We start from the raw sequence: 20,570 nt of genomic DNA, 5'->3' as shown, positions 1-20,570 counted from the left end.
AAAATGCAAGAATATCCTTTTCCTGCATTGTTACCCAGCAACAGCTGCAGTCTTAAAATGACAATCAGCCTCCCGAAACCAATCAAAATGCAAAAAACTGCACAACTGGGGAAAAGAGTTATGCAGTATTTACATATACAGCATGACAGCAGTTTGATTGTCTGAGGCAACTCAGTTTTAGCACAATTTTGACATAGAATTGCTTATAGTGAGCACAACAACCCTATGCAGGAAATTTCTTGTCACTAATAGACTACTGTGTTAAATCACCAGTGTAAACGGGCACGTTTATCTGCTATCAGAGCTTGGCCACAGGATCTGCTATCTCAGGTAATAATTGCTTCACTTGTCCTGAAGCTCTTCCTGCCTCTTGCAGAAATCCTTCTTTCCTTCACATATTCAACAGGGTCAACTACCATCTTGTGCTCTGTCTCTCCTCACCAGCTCCAACTATTTGTCTTCTCTATTTGTGTAAATAATAAAAGGATCAATCTTTAAATACTGACTATTGTGTAGAGTTTGCCAATCTCTTTGGACATGTACAGTGGAGGCCCAACCAGTAATCAAAACAGGCTAGAAAAATAATGAAAGATAGTTATCCTTCTCTCTAAAATTGTCCTTTATGATAGTCCTAGACTATCACAGTTACCATGATGCCACTAATTCTGCCAGATGTGTGCAAATTTGCATATATTTTTATTAGAACTTGACTTGTAGTCTTGCAGCATTATTTTCCCCTACAGAAGTTCCTTAGTTCTCAAAAGTGTTTCCTTTCCTAAGAGACTGACCCAAGCCAAAGCTTAAATGAATCACAGCTTAGGCTTTTTTCACTTTGCACCTTGATAAATTAGTCAGCACAAAGTTCCACACTGTTGTGACTAGATCATCACCAATATCTGCAGCAGCTAGCTAGTCTCCACCTGTTCCACGTTTATTGAAAGGCAGGATCAGCCTCATTCAATAGCCAAATACCTTAGTTTCATTTCCTTGTATTGCTTTTTCTTTTTACATTTCTCTGGTTTTCTTTTGCAGCTATGCAGTCACAGGAAACAAAGACCTCAAAAGGTCACCTAGCCCATCCCTTCGTCCCAAAGCAAGATCAAATATATCACATGGTATTAATTCATTACTAGAAGTATTTTTTCTGCTTTTTAAGATAATTTTTTTCTATCACTTACCTATAAACCTGAGTAACCACATCGTTTTTCCTAGGTTACAAGAAACAAACAGTGTTGCTCATTCTACGAATGAATAACAACTGTAGCTTGTAACTACAGAGACTGACATATTCCTACACTTTCATTTCAAGAATATTTTTAGCAAAATCATATATTCAGGAATTTTATAATTAACTAACACTTCTGCTGAATTTTCAGCTTGCCTCAGAGATCCACACCCATACATTACAAAAATCAAAGATGATTATCACTGAAATTGTCTGGAATGATGAAAGAACACTGAGTCTTCAGTATGCAGTACGCTGTATATCAAAAAGATGTCCTGGTTTGGAATAGCTTATCTTCAGCAATCCCCTGCACAGGATCACTTGCATACCAGCATTTGAGGCAAATGGGAATTGTGCCTCACACAACTATAATAGTGTATCTTATCTTACCAACAGTGGGCCCAGTTCTTTTCTGATGTAAAACATGACTGATGGAGAGTTCAGAGGTATAGCATCAATATACAAGATGACTATACAACATCTAACTACACACAAACCAGTCTCTGCTGGTTTTGGCTTTGTAGTTACTGATATGGAGCACACAAAGAGTAACTATGTAGTTTGCTTTTTTAAAACACTGTCCCATAATTGTTTCATTCTGAAATCCACAGTGACAGACAAGGTTTAAGTTGTATTTCCCACAAGTTAGCCAGATAAGTCAGCACCATGTTCTTCACCCACAGCTGACCTTGACTCATGCTAACATAGTGGTCTTGTCCCTACAGGATGCCTAACATGCGTATGTTATTCTTGCTAGTAGCCCAAGTCATGAAACTGAACACCTTGTGCTAAGTGCTGTAATAACACACAAGAAAAAGATGGTCCCTGTAGAAAAAGCACACCTGCTTCATCAGTTATAGAGCCTTAAAATACAGCTTCAAGTGATTCCACATCTTACTATCCCCTACGACTCCGTCTTTATCTCTTCTTGACATTGCTGAGAACAATCTCATTTCGACTGAGTGCAAAACAGATGTCACTGCATGTGTGATACAATGTGAAAAAAATATCAAAACCTTAAAGGTGAGTGGAGATTTTATAAACTGCTAAATCATGTCAAACCTAAGAGTATTTTGAAGTTAGAAATGTGCCTGAAGCCCTGCTATAAAAAGTAGAGCTTTTTGTGAAAGAAGCTCTTTCTCTTTAAAAAGACCTCTTAAATTTTTATTTTGAATTTAAACTGTAAATTATATTTTTTTATTTGTCATTAAAATTTGTAGCTCTAATCTGTGTTCACACCTGACATTCTGCCAGGCTTGCAGTCATTTCCAAGTTATTCAATTTCTTCTTGCAGCAATACCTGGATACTTTCAAACGAGCTAGTAAAATCACTGGACACACTGAATTTATACTAGTGCTACAAAGAGAAGAGTTTGATCCTTAATGTCCTAGCTGCGTCCAAAGTGGGGATTTCTGTCTCTCTAAAGTGAAATCAACCTATCTGTGTCCTATGCACAGCACAGGAAATAGTCTTATTTGTTCCATTTTATTTATGTATCAGGCAGCTCAGTGTCATCTCTGCTCCGTGAATCCAAGAATGCTTAGGGTCAACACTGACTAGCATAAAGGTAAGCAGGAGACAGAGAAGCATGATGTTTTCTTATGGAAACACAAAAATTACTTGCTTTCATTATTCCATAGAGTCACTACTCATATTAAAACCAATGTACTCCTTAATACAAAGTAAAGATTTATTAAACCACAAACAATTTGAACTGTCCGACCCCAGTTCTGTTTCTAAGTTGTGTTTACTGAAGCGCACAGCTCCCTGTTTTGTCCCACTCCTCTGGACATTATGTCTTTTTTCACACTTTTCACTTAAATTTCTGTGATTCCCATTAAAATGGGAAGGACCTATTTGACCAACTATAGTATCTCCCCATTGGTGTTGAACTGATTCCTACTTTACCTTTTCTAACTTTCAAAACAAATGTGTTTCTATGATTAAAAATAGAATTTCCTTTCCCAAATGATTTTTTGGAATAGAGAAAGTAGGTAGAGGGGTTTTTAAAACATATTTTTCAGTGACGCTGGCTTTCAGCTTGCATTCTCCCACCCTTCTGACCTGTGCAGATGTTGTGGATTCCCTTTCACCACCTGATCCAACAGAAAAGTCCACTCTTGGCTCTAGGGATGTTTCTATTCCCAGTGACATATGGAGATGCCAGGAATAAAATTACCTGTACGTGGCAATATAGGGTGAAGTCAATATAGCTATAGCAGCATACTCTATCACCACATTTAAATAGAGTTAGAGAACCTGATTTAAACACACTTTTTTCTCACAGCCTCTCATGTGCTTCCACAGTACTTGCATGCTATTGTGTAGACTGAACTTTGGACTTTATTATGACTCTATCCTGATTTGAACCCTTTTGAGAAGAGGATTGGACTGGGATTCCAGATATCCTTTCCAATCCAATTTTTCTACTGTCCTGTAAATTATATACAATGTGGTCTCTATATCAACATAAGCTCTTGGATGAGCTGTTAACTACAACAACTGTCACAAATATTGTTTTATTTTTGTCATCTAATCAAATAAAACATTGTTACTTCTACACTTCTTTAATTCTTAGATCAGCATACACAGGTTTTACATTTCATTAAGGCATATTAGGTACAAATGGTTTATGTCACTTCATCATAACATGCTATCTCAGGCACTTAATAATCAACTTGCTCTCAAAAAAGCCTACTTGCAAAACACACAACAGGAGGGAAACATGAATTATGCTTTATTCAGTCAACTGGATTGCTTGTCTTAGTAAGTCCATAAGCCTCATAAATTTCATGCACCAGACTCTTACCAGATTTTTAAGAAAATAAAAAAACCCCAACCCCAAAACAACTGAGGATCTTCTCAACCACCTCACACCTTCTACAGCTATTCCAGCACAAAGCGAGTGATTAAAGCCAGCTCAGGTATATTTGCACACCCTGCACCCATACTTGACCATTTTGATGGAGACATACTCTTACTGGTGTACTGACAAATAAGTAGATGGACAGAAAAGAGAGAAAACTCATTGAGCGGAATGAGAATGGACTCACACCCCTCCACCCAGTTCACCAGGCAAAGGCTAGTAAAGACTCATCTAACACCTTTACTCCTGTTACTCTTTCAGATTAATTCTCAGGTGGTACCATCAAACCAAAATCCCTTCAAGCAGTAGTGTCTGTCACGGATTGAAAAAACCAACATCATACTGTTTACCACCATCAAGGGGAACCTGTTCTTATTTTCGTTCCTCACTTTGTTTTCCTTGCTGGTCCATAGTAACGGTTCAGGAAAAAAAAAAAAAAAAGACTCTAAAATCAGTGAGTAGCCTGGGTTAGCAATGCTAGTGGTAACACTGGCAGATCTGCTCTCATGCCACACTGTCAATTTGCAAAACGTCTTTTGTATTAGAAAAGATGCAATGACTGTTACTAAGATCTAAAAAAGGGCAAAAAGGGCAAAAGGATCAGGATAACAGTGTACTGCAAAGCAGTGTACAGCTAATTTATATGCGGAGCTATCTATAATTCACAGAAGTATTTCACAAGAAGTTGCACAATGTTACACAAGCAATGAGGTGTATCCAAATCTATGTTCTCTATCTCTGCCATACAGTGACAAACCAGGAATCTCTACAACTGTAAATGAAACTCAAGTGACTACATTTACTTTGTCGAAAACAATTTTTTGACCATACAGACGTCAATGCAGATGCCTAATGTTGAAAGAATCCCCTTCCTCTCATGTCTCCTTACCAGAGACATGGGCCTCTCAAGCAGTGCCTGCTGAGCACTTGGAAAAACCAGCTGCTTAGGCAGAATTTAGGGATTCATGGATCTCAGTCCCACTGAACTAAGTAAACTTGTAGGAGACGGTACCACATAAATCCTTCCAATTTCAGCTCCAGGAAAATTTTTACATATAAGGTTAACTTATTCATTCTTGTTAATTTAAAATGACATGTATGGCAAATCAAACAGTAGTGAAGTCATATGAGTTCAACTGGATCATTTGATTTAACCAAAAGTATCTTGGATTTAATTGTAGTTTATTTTGTAACATAAATTGAGGAAGTACTAAAAAAGCCATTTCTAACAGAAAATTAAACTATTTCATTCTGGAAGGAGAAATATTGTCGTTTTTTTCCTTTATTGTCCTACTTACAGTTTTTTATAATAACTCAAAAAGTTCTCCAGTTTTAGTGAATATGCAGTTTATTTTGTCTCAGAATTTCATTTAAGTAGTGAACTTGATCTCTGACTCAAATGTTTAGGCCATAATTCTGTAAACATTTAAGTTTAACTTGTGAGCATCTGATGAATAGACTTATGAAGTTAAATATGAGCACTCAGGTAAATGTGTCATACAAGAATCAAGATTTTATTCTGCTATGTTCTGTCTATAAACAGACATCTTGTTTTCCAAAGCATAAGATTCCTCCCAATGTTCCTCCCAATGGCAGACACCTGCAATTATTAATATATAATGTAGCTGGTTCTCAGGATTTGCAGCAATGCATTCAAAATTATCTATTGTGTTGTATGATGCATGTAAGAGTTTAGGTACTTCAAGCAGATGTATGCTCTTTTTTTTGCATGCAGATTTTTTTAATTATGTGAATAAAATCTCTGTGCACAGTTCAAGGCAGCAAAAAAGCTTCAAAGAAGATGAAGGAAAAGAGGCAAAAGCTGAATATATTTAAAAGATTATTTTCTGGAAGCAGTCAGGATATTACCACAAACAGTTATGAAGGTATCAGTATACACTGCTTAGTAAAGAGAAAGGTTGATAAATATAGATATCCTATGTCTTTCAGTCTGATACTGTTTTGACCATTAGTGATTCAGGCTACCTGTAAACAGGTGCAGCAACCTGCCTCTGGAGAGGACAGTAAAATACTTCTTGGCTCATGTCATGTGTGTAATACCTCTTGGGGAAGATTGTTTTTAAGCTTACCACAACCAAGGTAATGGTTGATCAAGAAACTACTCACAGCAATGACATGCCAAACTCAAATTTAGACCTTTGGGCAAAATGATAAAGCAATCAAGAATTCAACTGATAAAGCATGGGTTAATTATTATATTTTAAATTGAATTGCTTTGAAAGCCATACTGGAAAAGTAAGTTAACAACTGAAAAACCTAGAAACTAATACAAAATGCATTCTTCCCCTGAAGAAATTCTCAATGACTTCAGTGGAACAGGATTAGGCCACTGGCTCTGTAAATGTAGCCATGCAAATGTATTGTCTCCTTGTACTAATATAGCTGTCTGGCAAACTCTTTTTGCTGTTACCATGGCTCAAACATTTTGATGTTTCTGCAGAAAAATAACAGTTAAGTGTATGTGTGAACACTGACTGAGACATTTTTAGTCATTTTAGGGTTACAGTTAACAGTGAGGTCAAAATTTCTTCTGTAAAAATGTTAAGCTGTGATCTGAAATCTGTAATTCTCATATATGAAAAGTCATAATATGCATCAACGATAAATTTGTCAGGAAAGCTACTGATTTTGCTTTCTCAGTTTCCAGTCCTTAATTTTTTTTCTCTTCTTCCCTCAGCTGGCCAAAACAAGGGACAAGTGGTATCTCCTGACTTACTTGCATCCTTACATCAAAATACTACAGCTGAGGAAGAAAAGGCCTCTATTTCTCCTATAGCTAATTATTTTAAACTCCAGCCTACAGTAGCAAACTTTCCCAGTAACAGCTGTGCCGCTCAGCAGCTCTTGGGAATGCAGTTTGTCTAGGACTCGTGCTATCGTGAATCACAGAATCATAGAGTATCTCAAGTTGGAAGGGACCCACAAGGACCACTGAGTCCAACTCAGTGCTCCTCACAGGACTACCTAAAACTAAATCGTATGATAAGAGCATCGTCCAGACTTGAACTCTATAGTGGCACTTATGAAGGCCCATATAAATACAGTGTTTCTCCATAAATGACTCTACTAGACAGAAACATTTTGCAATTGGGGACAGTAAGTGCAGCTTGCAGACATTTGGGGGGAAATACTTGGCAATGCACTGTGGGACCCCAGAACTCTGCCTAAGGAATTTTAAGAGTTTAGGCTCAGCTTCCCCAAATTCCTGTTTTCTTTGTGCTTTTTTTGGGGGAGCCCCTGGTTCTTCCTTCATTTCCCCATTTTCATGCTTCCAGTTTTCTATACTCAGTCTATAACATTAGAAACATATATGGAAGAAATCAGTGAAGTTCTTGTGTCTCTTTCATAGGGTAGTACCTGTTTTCCCTGCATGCGCAAAGCTTCAGTTTTATCAGCAGAGAGAAAGAAAATTGAGAAGTAGATGATGGAGGCAGAAAATAAAACTTGCCATGAAGTACAAGTACAATCTCAGCTGGTTAAACACAGTAAGACTCATGGTATTTTGCCCTTGGGCAATCACGGTGCAAATCTAGCACGGTCAAGAGCAGAAGCAAAGCTTTTAGATACAGGAGATTATCAATCCAGTTCCTCTAATTGTGTGCTGAGTTTGTATCAACCTTTCAATGGAAATGCCTCAAAATCAAAAGCATTTATATCCTGAGAAACTAGTGGCGTACTGGCTCTGGGAACCTGTAAACCCTGATGCTACCCTACCAGTGGTTAGCAACTTGGTGTTGACAAATCTACAGTGAACATTATTATAAAGGTGTAAGAACCGTGACTCTTGTAAGGTATAGGAAAGTAAGAAAATTGGTAAGCAAGGTATCCCATTTCCACTTCTCTTAACTTCCACGTACATAAACACAAGTGAGACTTTGGAGTACTTGCGTGGAGTGATGATGGCTCACTAATTTCTGTGCAATTATGAAATCTATGTAAAGCTAACATTTTTAGGAATCCTTTTGCAATGCATTGATACAGTTTTCTAGACCACAATATTTATAAAGATACAGTTACTTTATTAACTGTAATTCTCAAAAAACTGCTCTATCTTTTCTTTCCTAGTTCCTGAAGTGATTTACCTGGCATCTGGAAACAAAGATACAGGAATTGTTCAGTGGCTTCTGATGTATATTTAGTAAATTAAAAATGCCTTTAAAAACAAAAATGAAGATGTTTCAAGTGATAGTAGAAAGACTGATGATTCTGAACACAAAAGAGCAATTACAGGAGTCAATCTGAATACAATTTCTGAAAGCCTCAGAAGCATATTCTGTTTGTGGTGGGTTGACCCAGGCTGGAGGCCGGGTGCCCCCCAAAGCTGCTCTATCACTCCCCCTCCTCAGCTGGACAGGGGAGAGAAAATATAACGAAAGGCTCATGGGTCAAGATAAGGACAGGGAGAGATCACTCACCAATTACTGTCATGGGCAAAATAGACTCAACTTGGGGAAATTAGTTTATTACCAATCAAATCAGAGTAGGCTAATGAGAAATGAAACCAAATCTTAAACCACCTTCCCCCCACCCCTCCCTTCTTCCCAATTTCTCACCTCCTCCCACTCAGTGGCACAGGGGGACGGGGAATGGGGGTTGTGGTCAGTTCATCACATGTTGTTCCTCCTCAAGGGGAGGACTCCTCACACTCTTCTCCTGCTCCAGCCTGGGGTCCCTCCCACAGGAGACAGTCCTCCACAAACTTCTCCAACATGAGTCCTTCCCACGGGCTACAGTTCTTCACCAACTGCTCCACCATGGGTCCCTTCCACGGGGTGCATTCCTTCAGGAGCAAACTGCTCCAGTATGGGTCCCCTATAGGGTCACAAGTCCTGCCAGCAAACCTGCTTTGATGTGGGCTCCCTTCTCCATGGGGCCACAGGTCCTGCCAGGAGCCTGCTCCAGCGTGGGCTTCCCACAGGGTCACAGCCTCCTTCGGGCATTCACCTGCTCTGGCATGGGGTCCTCCATGGGCTGCAGGTGGATATCTGCTCCACCATCAACCTCTGTGGGCTGCAGGGGGACAGCCTGCCTTACCATGGTCTCCTCCATGGGCTGGAGCAGAATCTCTGCTCTGGCGCCTGAAGCATCTTCTCCCCCTCCATCTTCACTGACCCTAGTGTCTGCAGAGTTGTTCCTCTCACATATTCTCACTCCTCTCTTCTGGTTGAAGTTGCTCCTGGTAGGTTTTTTCCCCTTCTTAACTGTTATCCCAGAGGCACTACCACGGTTGCTGATGGACTCGGCCTGGGCCAGTGGCGGGTCCATCTTGGAGCCAGCTGGCATTGGCTCTCTTGGACATGGGGGAAGCTTCTGGCATCTTCTCACAGAAGCCACCCCTGTAGCCCACCTGCTACCAAAACCTAGCCACGCAAACCCAATACAGTTTTATTGGCAGCACTGCTCTTTGAGTAAGCTATACTTACGACTGCTAAAAAACTGAATTTCAAGTGAACCACATTTTACTGAATTTGGCAAGAAATGCAGGTATAGGAAAAGTGTTGCATATCAGTTTTTTAAACAGAACAAATACATCACAGTTTTCACAAAATAAAAATTTATTAACTGCAACAAACAACATATAAAATGACAAATAAGAAGTGCAGGGTGCATGAGTCATTAACATATGTGCACTCTTGTCATACGCCCTTATTTTCCACTGGAGTTGGCTGGAATTAACACTGTGGCAATCTGTGCTGGCCCTTAGGCAGGTAGGAGGTAAAGAAAGAAGGTATATGGGATGAGACCTGCTCCACAGAGCTGTCTATGAAGCACAGTGGCTGCTGCAGTGAAATGACTGGGTGTTCTGTTTCACACTGCTTTGCAGTGCCCACATTTGCTAAATCAAGATGCTTAGTCTTCAAGGTACAGTATCCAAGTGTGCCTTTTCTCCAGTCTGTTGTGTCACAAAGGCCAAAAAGACCTATGGAAAAGATCTACCCTTTTCTTTCTTTTCTTTCTTCTAAACATCGTCTGCTCCTTCTCAGCCAAGGTCACTGATAAGCAACAACAAAACAAAAAAAAAGCATTGTTAGATTGGAAAGAGCATAGATAAAAATCTCCATCCTTTTCCCATATATACTTTTTCTCATAAAATATGAAATGGGTCAGCCTTGTGGTAGGCAGTTCAGAAAATCTGTCAATGATCGCTAATTTAAGTCTATCACCTTTTGAAGAGCTGGCACACAGGGTATGGACTACCACATATACCAGCTGTAAAAACATGGCAGTAACTATGACTGAACAGGTAATGATCTGTTCATAAAGTGCAAAGACCCCTGAGAAGGTTCTTCAGAGCAGCTGGAGTTCATCCAGACACGTTACCAGCCTTTTTGCAACAAGCACTTCTCCAGACCTGATAAAGCTGAGGCAGTAACACACTGGAAAAGAAGTAAAACAGGCCTCCCTAGACACTCACTCTCAAAGTTTAAAGAATACATGTTGAAAAATGCTGACAGTGTCCTGAAGGTAAAAAGGGATGGTCGTGCAAAGATCAACCTGAAAATCCACAAATGGAAATGGATAGCAGCTGTTGTTTAATTCAGTGAGCAGGTTCTCTGAACATTTCTGAACCTCTCTCTCAACAACATGTCTCTACTTTCTTTCCCTGAATAAAAACCAAGTACTTTTATTTTGGTTTCCTCTCAGAAAGCAAGGGACTGCATGTATGAAGGTTCATACTACATGTCTACATTTTATTCACAGAAAATACAATTTTGGCAACCAGTTACAAGACTGCTTGCAAACAGTCTTGTCTTCCCATCTGTTTTAATGGTATACTAAGGTATCTGTTTCAATGCCATTGGTTTTGCCCCTTTGTGTGCAAAGATTAGCCACAGAAATTCTACATGCCCGCACATATTTATGTATATTTAACACATATACTGGGTGTGGTCTATCTTATTTTTTTTAACTTATGATTGACAGTGAATATAGGAGTGTTGTTAAAATAAACTGGCTATTTGAAAGGCATTTTCTTTATTCCCTGACCCCTTATAATTAGACACTATTCTAAGAGAGGGATGGAAGAAATGAAGAGAAGGGATGAATTCCAAGGGCTGTTTCAAAAAAAAAAAAAAGTTTAAAAAAAAAAAAAAGAAAAACCAGACTAGCAGAAGTAGCATAAGCAAATAAACCTACCTGAGCTTCCTTTGCTTTTCCAGCTGGTCTTTCAGTTCATGAAGTTCCTGATTTCCATCCAGGTACAGCTCCTGACTCCTCTGTGTACCCCTTCTCAACAAGGTTGTTGTCCATATCCATTTCTGAGGTTTTCTTCTCTTTTTTGAGGTCATATATCCAATGTTCATGGAGTTCTAATTCTCTTTAGCATCAAATTCTGTATATTGGTCAACAGGACCTCAGCTTTTCTACTGGTAGCTTCCTTTTAATTTAACATTTGATTCTTTTTCCCTGCTGTGACATTTTTACTCATTCCTCTCATCCCAGCCTCTGCATCTTTCACTTGCAATGTCCAAAAATCACCTTAGCTCTTGTGAGAATGCTGGAGCCTCGCCTGCACTTACTATCCCTGAGGACTGAAGTATGCTACTTTCCTGGAATATGGAGGTCCAGTAATTCCACATAGAGTAATGCCCTTAAGTTCAGGTAGATCCAAACATTCAGAATATTTTAAAAGGTTGAGAAAAATGTCTCAGCCAAAGGGTCAGAGGATTATGAAATTATTGATGAACTTAAGAAATTTGTTTCTCTCAGTAAATAACATACCACCTGTGCAGGCATCTTACCACTGCTGGAACAGACTAACTTTTCATATGTGTGAAGATAGTTTAACTTGACCTGCATAAACTCTAGGTGTTTCCTAGCAAGATCTGGAATGGACTGTGTGTGTGCACTGAAAAAACACAAGCATCACTATGTAGTGTCAACTCCAAGCCCAAAGAGTTTGTTTCTGTGGATTTTTAAACCAGTCAAACTATGCTGCGTAACCAAGATACTGCAGAAATACCATTCTGAATTCGTAACAACTTGTCTTAGACATACCAAGAGCACTGTAAAGATACACAGAAAATAAAAAGCCCCGCACTCAACCTTATCATTTTCTATGACATAACAGTTTTATTTCTTCCTAAATATGCACATAACCAAAAAACAATCCTGAATATTTATGCATGGGACATGAAAGCCACGATGTATGCAAAGTAGTTATAAACATAGTTTCATATTTAAACATGGGCCTTTTCCTCTTCAGACAACAGAGGAATTGCTAGTATCTCTAAAAACGCTACTAAAACAAATTGCCAATGCTTATTTAGAAGCCGGACTAGCATAAGCTACTCAGAAATTCAGAAAATTAAGACATTTGATTTAACAACTAATTCTGGGGAAGGAGATAAGAAATAAAGGGATGAGCCACTGACTCATAGTATCACAAGAGGCCTGGGGAACCCCTTTCAAGGGTATTCCTTACGCAAGGGAATGCTCTGCTGCAGCACTGGAAGGAATGCCAGAGCATCTACTCCAAGAGGAAGAAGAAGCAGTCCCTACAGTTTTTCCTCACAATAAACCTTGGATATCTTCTCTTTCTGCATTTTGGTTATTTTATTTGAACCAAGGAACTGTTCAGGAAGTGACAAAGATGGACTAGGTTAAATGCTGTAACATGGTACTTATTCACACCACATTAGGCAAAGGAACACTAAAATTAGGCATAAAATTTTATTCCCTTGGTAATATCCTCCAGTATTGGCTAGAGACAGGAGGAGAAAAAGGAATTTCCCTTGGAAAAATAAAGCAAGCTATTGATATGTAACATAAATATTGTGGCATTACATCCTTCAAGTACTTATCACCATTTCTGGGGGGGGGGGAGGATGTGAAATATCGCCAGAGACTGGAAAAAATTAGCCATTCAGTGGGCAGTCTAAAGAGCCTTTTGAATGGTTACTATACTCTCCCTTACATTCTGTCTGTAAACAATCTTATTAATTACAAAAACATGAGAAAGTGAGGAGATATTTTCTTTTTGAACTGAGAAATATGCTTTGCCTACCACTCTAAAAAAAATATTACAGGCCTGATCCAAAGCTCATTGCTTTCTTTCCTTTGGGGTCAGGAGCAGGCTCATGCAAAGTAGGAACAAAAGAGCAGTCGTCTTAAAACCTATAATGAAAATAATTTTTTTAAAATTGCTGCTTTGTACTGATTCCCTTCACTATTGCACCTAGTCATGGACAGCACTTGCCAGATTCAGACTGAAACATCTGAAGTTATGCCAAGTGAACATACATCTGTAGTATACCATGCCCTTTTTAATCAACTTTCTGATTAAAAAATGCCATGCTGACATAAGGTATGAGAGGCATAGATTTTTAATGCTTCACAAAATAATAGACCCTGGTGTTGGTTTGGTTGACAATCTGTGACCTTACAGATGTTTGTGAGTTTGCCTGGTGCAGAGCTATAATCAATTTGGTTACGATGGACCCTCAAGATACATAACATTTATCTGGAAGGAAATTGGTTTCTGAAACCAATTGCACAAATGCATTAGGCAGGTGGGAGTTTCAGCAAACCAAAGGGTCTACTGGCAGACACAACATTGATTTCTTTATGTTTACAACCTACCAGACAGTTCTATACCAGGCCTGATTTGATGCATCTCTATGGGGCGCCCTGCAGGCTTGGTCATTTCCACAACCAAGTTGGCTAGTTTCATTACTTGGTGACTGTGCTCCACATCTGCAGCTTCAGTGCAAACATATTGAACTAGTATATACACTGCAAATCTGATCTGAGATCAGAGTTTAAATCCGATCTAATAATAATGTTTACTGTTTTCCTGCCTAAAAGTATGATCCCTTTTAAAGGATCAAAAATCCTATTGTGGTTTTTGTCTGTCTGTCTCCACATCCTACTCCCCCTCCCAACACAAGACATTCCCCCTTCATTTCAGTTTCATTACATTTTGCTGCTTTTTCCTCTATGGCTAAGATAGGCAGAGTGGCTCTAATGAAAGCAAAATACTGTGAAGGATTCTAAAGAGATAATCTTTGTCAACAGCCTACAAAAGCTTTGATTTGCTCTCCTTGTGACTTTTTAATCTAGGATATGTGGAGAAGATGATGCTTTTTGCTCTGCACCCGTTTTCATTCCATAGAAATCTAGCTGTACTTCTGTTTAAAACATCATTGATAATCTTAGAATCCCTCATCACTCCTATTATGAGAAAGAAAAGGTCAGTAAGTAATCTACAGCCATAAAGTTTTCTTGTACTATACTATAAAGAACTTCACATCTTTATTGAAAGTTGATCAACATGATGCAAACATTTATCAAGTTCAGGCAAATTGATATTAAATTCAGTATTTCCATAACGATATTCAGTGTTGTATACGTATTTAATATCTAAGTACTTTTCTACCACTGAATCTCTCCACAAAACAATGACTGTGCTCAGAGTTGATCAAGAAATAGGTTCTACCACAGAGAACTTTGTTTTATAAATGTGCTTGTGCGATGCACTTAAAAAGAAATGTCCATGCTGATTTTCCAAGCAATTGCTGATGGATGGGAATTACATTTTCATTCTTTCAGAGTTCACATAAAAGCCTGACTGGTGCAGAAGAATAGTTTTCAAAACAGTACCTTTTTTGCCATTCATATGGCAAAGTTTCTATGCCTTGCTAATAAATTGCCGCATATGTGTATGCATGTATGTGTATGTAACCAAAATACTCCTTCGCGTATCTTATCTCCTCAACACAAAAATTAAACAAAGTAGAAAAGAACAGAAATAACAAGACCCTCAAAAATGGTCCTTAACAAATCTGGAGAAATAATACACCTCTGAAAACACTGAAGTAGCTCCTCTTCCTTCTTAATTGTCTTTGTCTCCAAACACACAGTTGCTCAATTCTATAATATGTAAGATACAAGATTGTAGAGTAAAACAACAAAGTCATACTATGAACTAAGAACCACTACGATAAAATTGATGTCCTTTTTGAAAATGTGGGCATATAACAGAGTATTTGAATCTAAAACAAAGAAAACACTGCAAATGTTTAGTATTTAACTATTGCCCTCGTTGGTTAAAATAAGGGGGGGGGGGAAACATTCACTCTCCAGAAAGTATGTAAAATACATACAAAATTGATTCTAATCTTAGATTAGTTTAAAATGTACCAAATTCTGCATTTACTCATTGTAATAGTTTACTCTTCTCTTTGTTTCACTTGATAAAGCAATGTAGTTTTTAGAAAAATATAATCATTACTTTTTTCCCCGGTGAAAAATCCTATTTTATTGCATACAGTCTTACATCACCCTCTATTTCTAATGTTAGGAGTGTTATGTTGCTATCTCAATTGTTTTTAAATGTGTCATATTGCAAACAAGTATAAACATATATATTCACCAGACTACAGCACAGCAACCAAGTTTAACCTTATCATTCCAAACTTGAAGAACCTTGAGAAATCATCAGGAGTACCTGCTAACTGCCTACTAAGGGTTAACAGTTAGTTCCAATATTTTTTTGTTGTTTGCAGAGTGACATGACAAAGACTTTTATTTGTTTGGTAATTTTTGAAAATAAACTATCACACAAAACTGGAATGTCGATTAAAAAAAACAAAAGGAGAGAAGTGAAAACTAAATATCGTTTGGAACTGTATGCTGTTGTTCTCCAAAACAACATAATTAAAGATAAGAAAAACCCCACACCGCTCAAATTAAAGAAAATCATTCATTAAACTGTTCTACAATAGTCACAAGAACTATGTAAAGACAATTAAAGGATAATAATTTCCACTTAACCCCAACCTTAACTGCAGTTTCAAAATTAGGTCAGTTAAAATGAAAATCACCATTTTTAAGGAGATTAAGAATCATTAAAATTGGTTAAAAATATTCCTAAATGACTACACCAAAAAAAAATGTAACTAAATGTTAAAGCCCCCCCATATTTTATACACAGCATCAGAATTATATAAGAAATGCCTATCAATGGATGCTCTGTTTGAGAAGTGGGATTCCAGTCTGACTCAGTGTTATCTGGCAAAAAAATATGTAATTCAAAGATAGCTTGTTTATTTTCTTCTTTTGTTTTCTCCTTTCAATAAAGAAGCCTTTATAAGGGCACATATATAATGGAGATATTTGGAGCTGAGAGCATCACTAGTAATTTGTCAGTCAATAACTTCAGGTTTTAGCATTACTGGTGAGTTTGTGTTAAATAAGCATTTTTTTTCCTTTCAGCCAAGAAAATGCATACCACACCAATCAAAACTAATCACATCTGGGCTTTCATTGAAACAGTAGTTGCTAATTTTACAGGTCTGCCCACATTGTTCTAGAAAATAGGAAGCAGAAATCTGACATTTCCAGCAGTCGTTATTAAAACAACAACCACTGAGAGCTCGATCCCGTTTTCACTGGAAGCAATGTCAAACTCCCCGTTGACTTCAGGAAGAGCAGGATCGGGCCCTGAGCTGCTCAGCCTCCTCCAGCTCTATGCACAGGAGGATGTGCTGAGGAGCTGGGGTGGGAGGAGAAGTACAAAACCCAGCTATTCCTTTGTTAACTGCCCAAAGAGTTGAACTTTCCATCACTTTGTGAACAGCAGCAAAGTGCCCTGCAAACAACAACGATGATAAAAGGACATATTTACCTTGAGGGAATAGCAAAGGGAAAGCCGCAGAACTGCAAAACAAAGTAGTCCAAATGAATTATCTAGGCATGCAGTCCAAACGTGCACCTTCAAGTAGGCCACAGTCTGTCAAGCGGTCGTTTCGGCACCAGCCACCCTGCCTTCCATCTTACGAGATTCACCCAGAAAACTGACAAACCTGCTCCACGACAACAAAACTCTCCTAATGCTTTTGAACGCCCACCATTTGTTCTCCATTCATCCAATCAACTTTCCACTGCACATCTTCTCCTGCGACTGAGGCTCAGAGGCAGGATCCCTCCTCATCTGTATGCTAATTATTTTGCCACATGGACAAAAGTAATAATGCTTTCAGACAGGAAACCAACGGGCCTGAAGTCGAAGGCAGAAATTAATAAGTTGCCACCACTGAACGCTGAGAAGATGGGCATGCGTGCCGCTCTGTGGCTGATGGATCAGCTGTAACCTCCATTTAAGAGCAGCAGAGAGGCGACGGGCTGGAGGAAGCCTAGGCAGCGTAGCATGCATCAAGCCCAAGTTCCCTTAGAGACCACATTACTGCAGCAGAACAGCATCCGTAGCAGATTGCTGACTTACCCCGCCTCAGCCCGCATCCTTTAAGCAGCGCGACGCACATCCATTTTCCCGGCCCCGCCGCGCGGGTGCAGTTGCCCGCCGCGGCCGCGCACGCCCAGCCCCCGCCGGCGCGGCAGGAGGCGGGCAGGGCTGGGGCCGCGCTCCGCGCCCTCCCCGGCACCCCGGGCCGGGCTCCCCGGCGGCGTGGGGCGCCGCGGCGGCGCTGTATTCCACCGAATAGAGGGGAAGCCAGAAACGCCGCAGCCGCTGAGGAGGGGAGACCGCTGCTGATAGCGTAAAATGGTGTCTCCGTTATAAAACGCACAGCACTTCCCCCCCCCGGAAAAAAAAAAAAAAAAGAAAAAACCCGATAATTAGGCCTCTAAAGGTATCCTTAAAAGAAAATAATGATTAAAAACCATCTTTGGTTTGCCGCTTGGGTACCACTCCAGGGTGTATAGAGTTAATTCAGCTGGATTGCTGAAGCCTCGCTTATTTTACCTGCTCACACCATCTTCTCCCCTTTGAAACAAAAGAAATGAACTATTTCCAGAGGAAAAGATTAGCAGCCTTCCACCATTAGCAACTTGCGCGGCTCAACTTTATGTGATCAACAGCCCAAACATAAACAGGGCTTGCACACAAAAAGGGCCAGATTTGCATGTGCCCCTAAATTGCGTTTTCCCCAGCAATTTGACGTGGATTTTGTGGCTCTTGTTGCCTCCGCTTAGCCAGGCACTGCGTTACTAAACGTGTCACACAGACAATAACTGGGAAGAGGCACCTCACCGCCTTGCAACGCTGGTGCAGAGGCTTTCCGCCGGCGTGCGCCCGCCCCCGGGCTGCCTCCCTGCGGGGTTCGCCCCCGGGCAGCCGGATGCCCCTGCGACGGGAGCGGCTTGCCAGCAGGGAGTCACTTCGTTTAAACCCGTCCCCGAAATGTCATTTCGGTAGCAGCGTGACAGGCTGTGATCTTTACGCGGAGGCGGCGGCACCCCCCTGCATTAGCACAGCTCCGCACGCCCCCGCGGACTCAGCCCTGCCGTGCCCCGGTCCCCGCCCCGGGCACCGCCGCGCCTCCCGCCGGCTCCCCGGTGCTACCCCGCTGAAGCCCGCCCGCAGCGTCCATTCCCGCAGACAGGCTGGGTTTCGTACGGGAACGACCCTGGCTAGCGCACACATACAGCCTATATGCCCTCCCTATACACACGCGCGCGCCTGCCGGTTTGGTGGCCCTCCTTATTGCCATTGTGCTGCTGCAGCCTCCTCCTCCCCGCACCCCTCCCTCCCTCCCTGCCGCGGCTCGCCCTGCACGGTGATGCTCGGCGCGGGCAGCCCCGCGGCTGGCAGGGCACCGCGGGCAGACCCTGCTGGCCGCGGCTGAGGCGGGGGAGACTGACCGAAAAGTCACAAGGAACACCCTCCTCCAGCCCTGGGAGGTAATCCCTCCCGCGCCCGCTGCCTGACGTGTGGAGACCAGACATGTCGGTTACTGCCGAGGTTACTATTCCCTTCCCATCTAGCCTTTGCCAGGGATCACACTGCGGTCTGAAGTGAAGGCGAGTCTCCGCGTACCAGCCGTTCGCATCCCGAGCCATCACAGCAGCTCCACAGCCGCACTCCGATGGCAGGAGAGGGGCTTTTAGGGGGGAAGTTTGTCACAGGGATTCAGAGGAGAGCCAGCCTGCTAGGGAAGGGACTAACAATAGCAGAGCCCTCACGACTTCCACGGGTTTGGTGGAAAACGCAGTGTTTCCCTCAGAAAGCAAAAAAAGGACTTACGTGTCTCTTCCCCCGCCCCCCATCTTCACCTCGCTCGTGGTTTGTTTTTTTTTTTTTTCCCTTAATTTTTCTCTGTCATCTCTGATTACATCTCCCCGCACTCGCAGGGCTCCCCCGAGGCCGAGGCGCGGAGCCCTCGGGAGCGGCGCCGCGGCCGGGCCGCAGGTGCGGGGGGGGAAGGGGGGGGAGCGCGGAGTGCGCCGCGCAGGGCCGGGGGGGGAGGGGGGGGCGGGGAGCGGGTCTGCGGGGAGAAAAGCCTTCTTGTAGCGGGGAGGGAGAGCTACCATGTTTGTGTCGTTGCCAGGGCATGTCAGTCTAGGTTTTTTCCACTCAAGTCAATGTAGCCCGAGAAGCACACGCACACCAGGTGATGAAAAGGGCCCCTTCGTAAGTGTGTAGGGGTATCTACACCCCTACTGAGGAATCCCATCATTTTCTAACGTAACGTTTACATGCAGAATCTTTGGATAACTGTATTCGCGTTTCAAAAACCAAGGCTTGCCTCTTCCCTCTGCTAAAGCTAACCTCCTTATGGTAGTCCCTGGCTAGCCTTAGTAAGATAGTGAAGGTGAGTATGTGGCACACATATCATGGCAGGTGTTTTCAAACTTTTTGAAGGCGGTTTAGCTAGAAAAAAACCCTCGTCATCTTGTCCAGCCTTTGGGATGACATAAAGAAATGGCCCAGTGCTTCTCCCACTGAAGACAAAAACAGTACTTGCTTTAATCGGGGCAGAATGTATATAAATTCTGCATTGGTGAGAGTTAAGGGGGGGGGTAACTGCATAAATTAGAAACATTTACAAAAAGACCAGTGTGAAAAAAAAATTGGGAGACTGGTGATTCATTGCCCTAATTATCCTCCATAAGACGTTAGGGTATGGGTTTAATGTTGTGGGATGGATTCTCCCTCCCCCAGCCTGTGTCTCGTCAACGCACATTATCCATGGGGAAAAGGAGATGCAGGTCATGTTTAAGCAGCGTTAATGAGAGCACAGTATTTTTGCTGAAGGTTAAGTTAGCCAGGTTAGCAAATTTCAGGTAAAGTATGCTTGAAAACCTTCCATTTCTTTTACTTTCTCGCTGGTAGCAGTTTCTAACGAGACTTGAAACGTTAGACAGAGAAAGCAGAATTCAAGCATCAGACGAACCCACTACTGTCAATAAGGGAGTACAATTTCAGCTTGACAGGAGTATTACAAGAATATACCCGCTAACGAGCAGCCTTAATTGGCCTGCATATTGTGGCTGTCACTGTTAAAACCTGTTCCTATACAGTCCTATTTCATACATCCTTTAAACGTATAGTTCTCTAAAGCAGTTAAGGAGACAATTCTTTACACACTGGGCTTTTGATTTTGGGTGGGAAAGAAATGGGAAGAAAAGGAAATGAAAATAGGAAACCGTATTAAGAATATGGTATCAGTGACTGAAAACCTGCGCGAAAGTCAAATGTATGGTAAAAAAAAAGA

General features: G+C 41.2%; 1 protein-coding gene across 20 annotated transcripts in view; it reads right to left on the bottom strand.

Annotated features, from left to right (window-relative positions):
* The window catches only part of MYT1L (myelin transcription factor 1 like), a 321,134-nt gene that overhangs the window by 295,198 nt on the left and 5,366 nt on the right, over positions 1–20,570 (bottom strand). For 15 of the 20 annotated variants that reach the window (XM_054822314.1, XM_054822323.1, XM_054822325.1 and 12 more), the window contains exon 1: positions 16,742–17,299. The exons of 3 other annotated variants lie outside the window; for them this stretch is intronic. The gene's annotated coding sequence lies outside the window, so the exon portion shown is untranslated. Of the gene's footprint in view, positions 1–16,741; positions 17,300–17,338; positions 17,614–18,106; positions 18,194–20,570 lie in introns of those variants that run through there. 2 more of the 20 variants (XM_054822320.1, XM_054822315.1) reach the window with 2 other exon arrangements.

Source organism: Grus americana, chromosome 3 (genome assembly GCF_028858705.1).
Source record: "Grus americana isolate bGruAme1 chromosome 3, bGruAme1.mat, whole genome shotgun sequence".
Taxonomy (NCBI): domain Eukaryota; kingdom Metazoa; phylum Chordata; class Aves; order Gruiformes; family Gruidae; genus Grus; species Grus americana.
The sequence above is the reverse complement of the archived record's forward strand: the minus strand, read 5'-3'. Positions and strand labels throughout refer to the sequence as shown.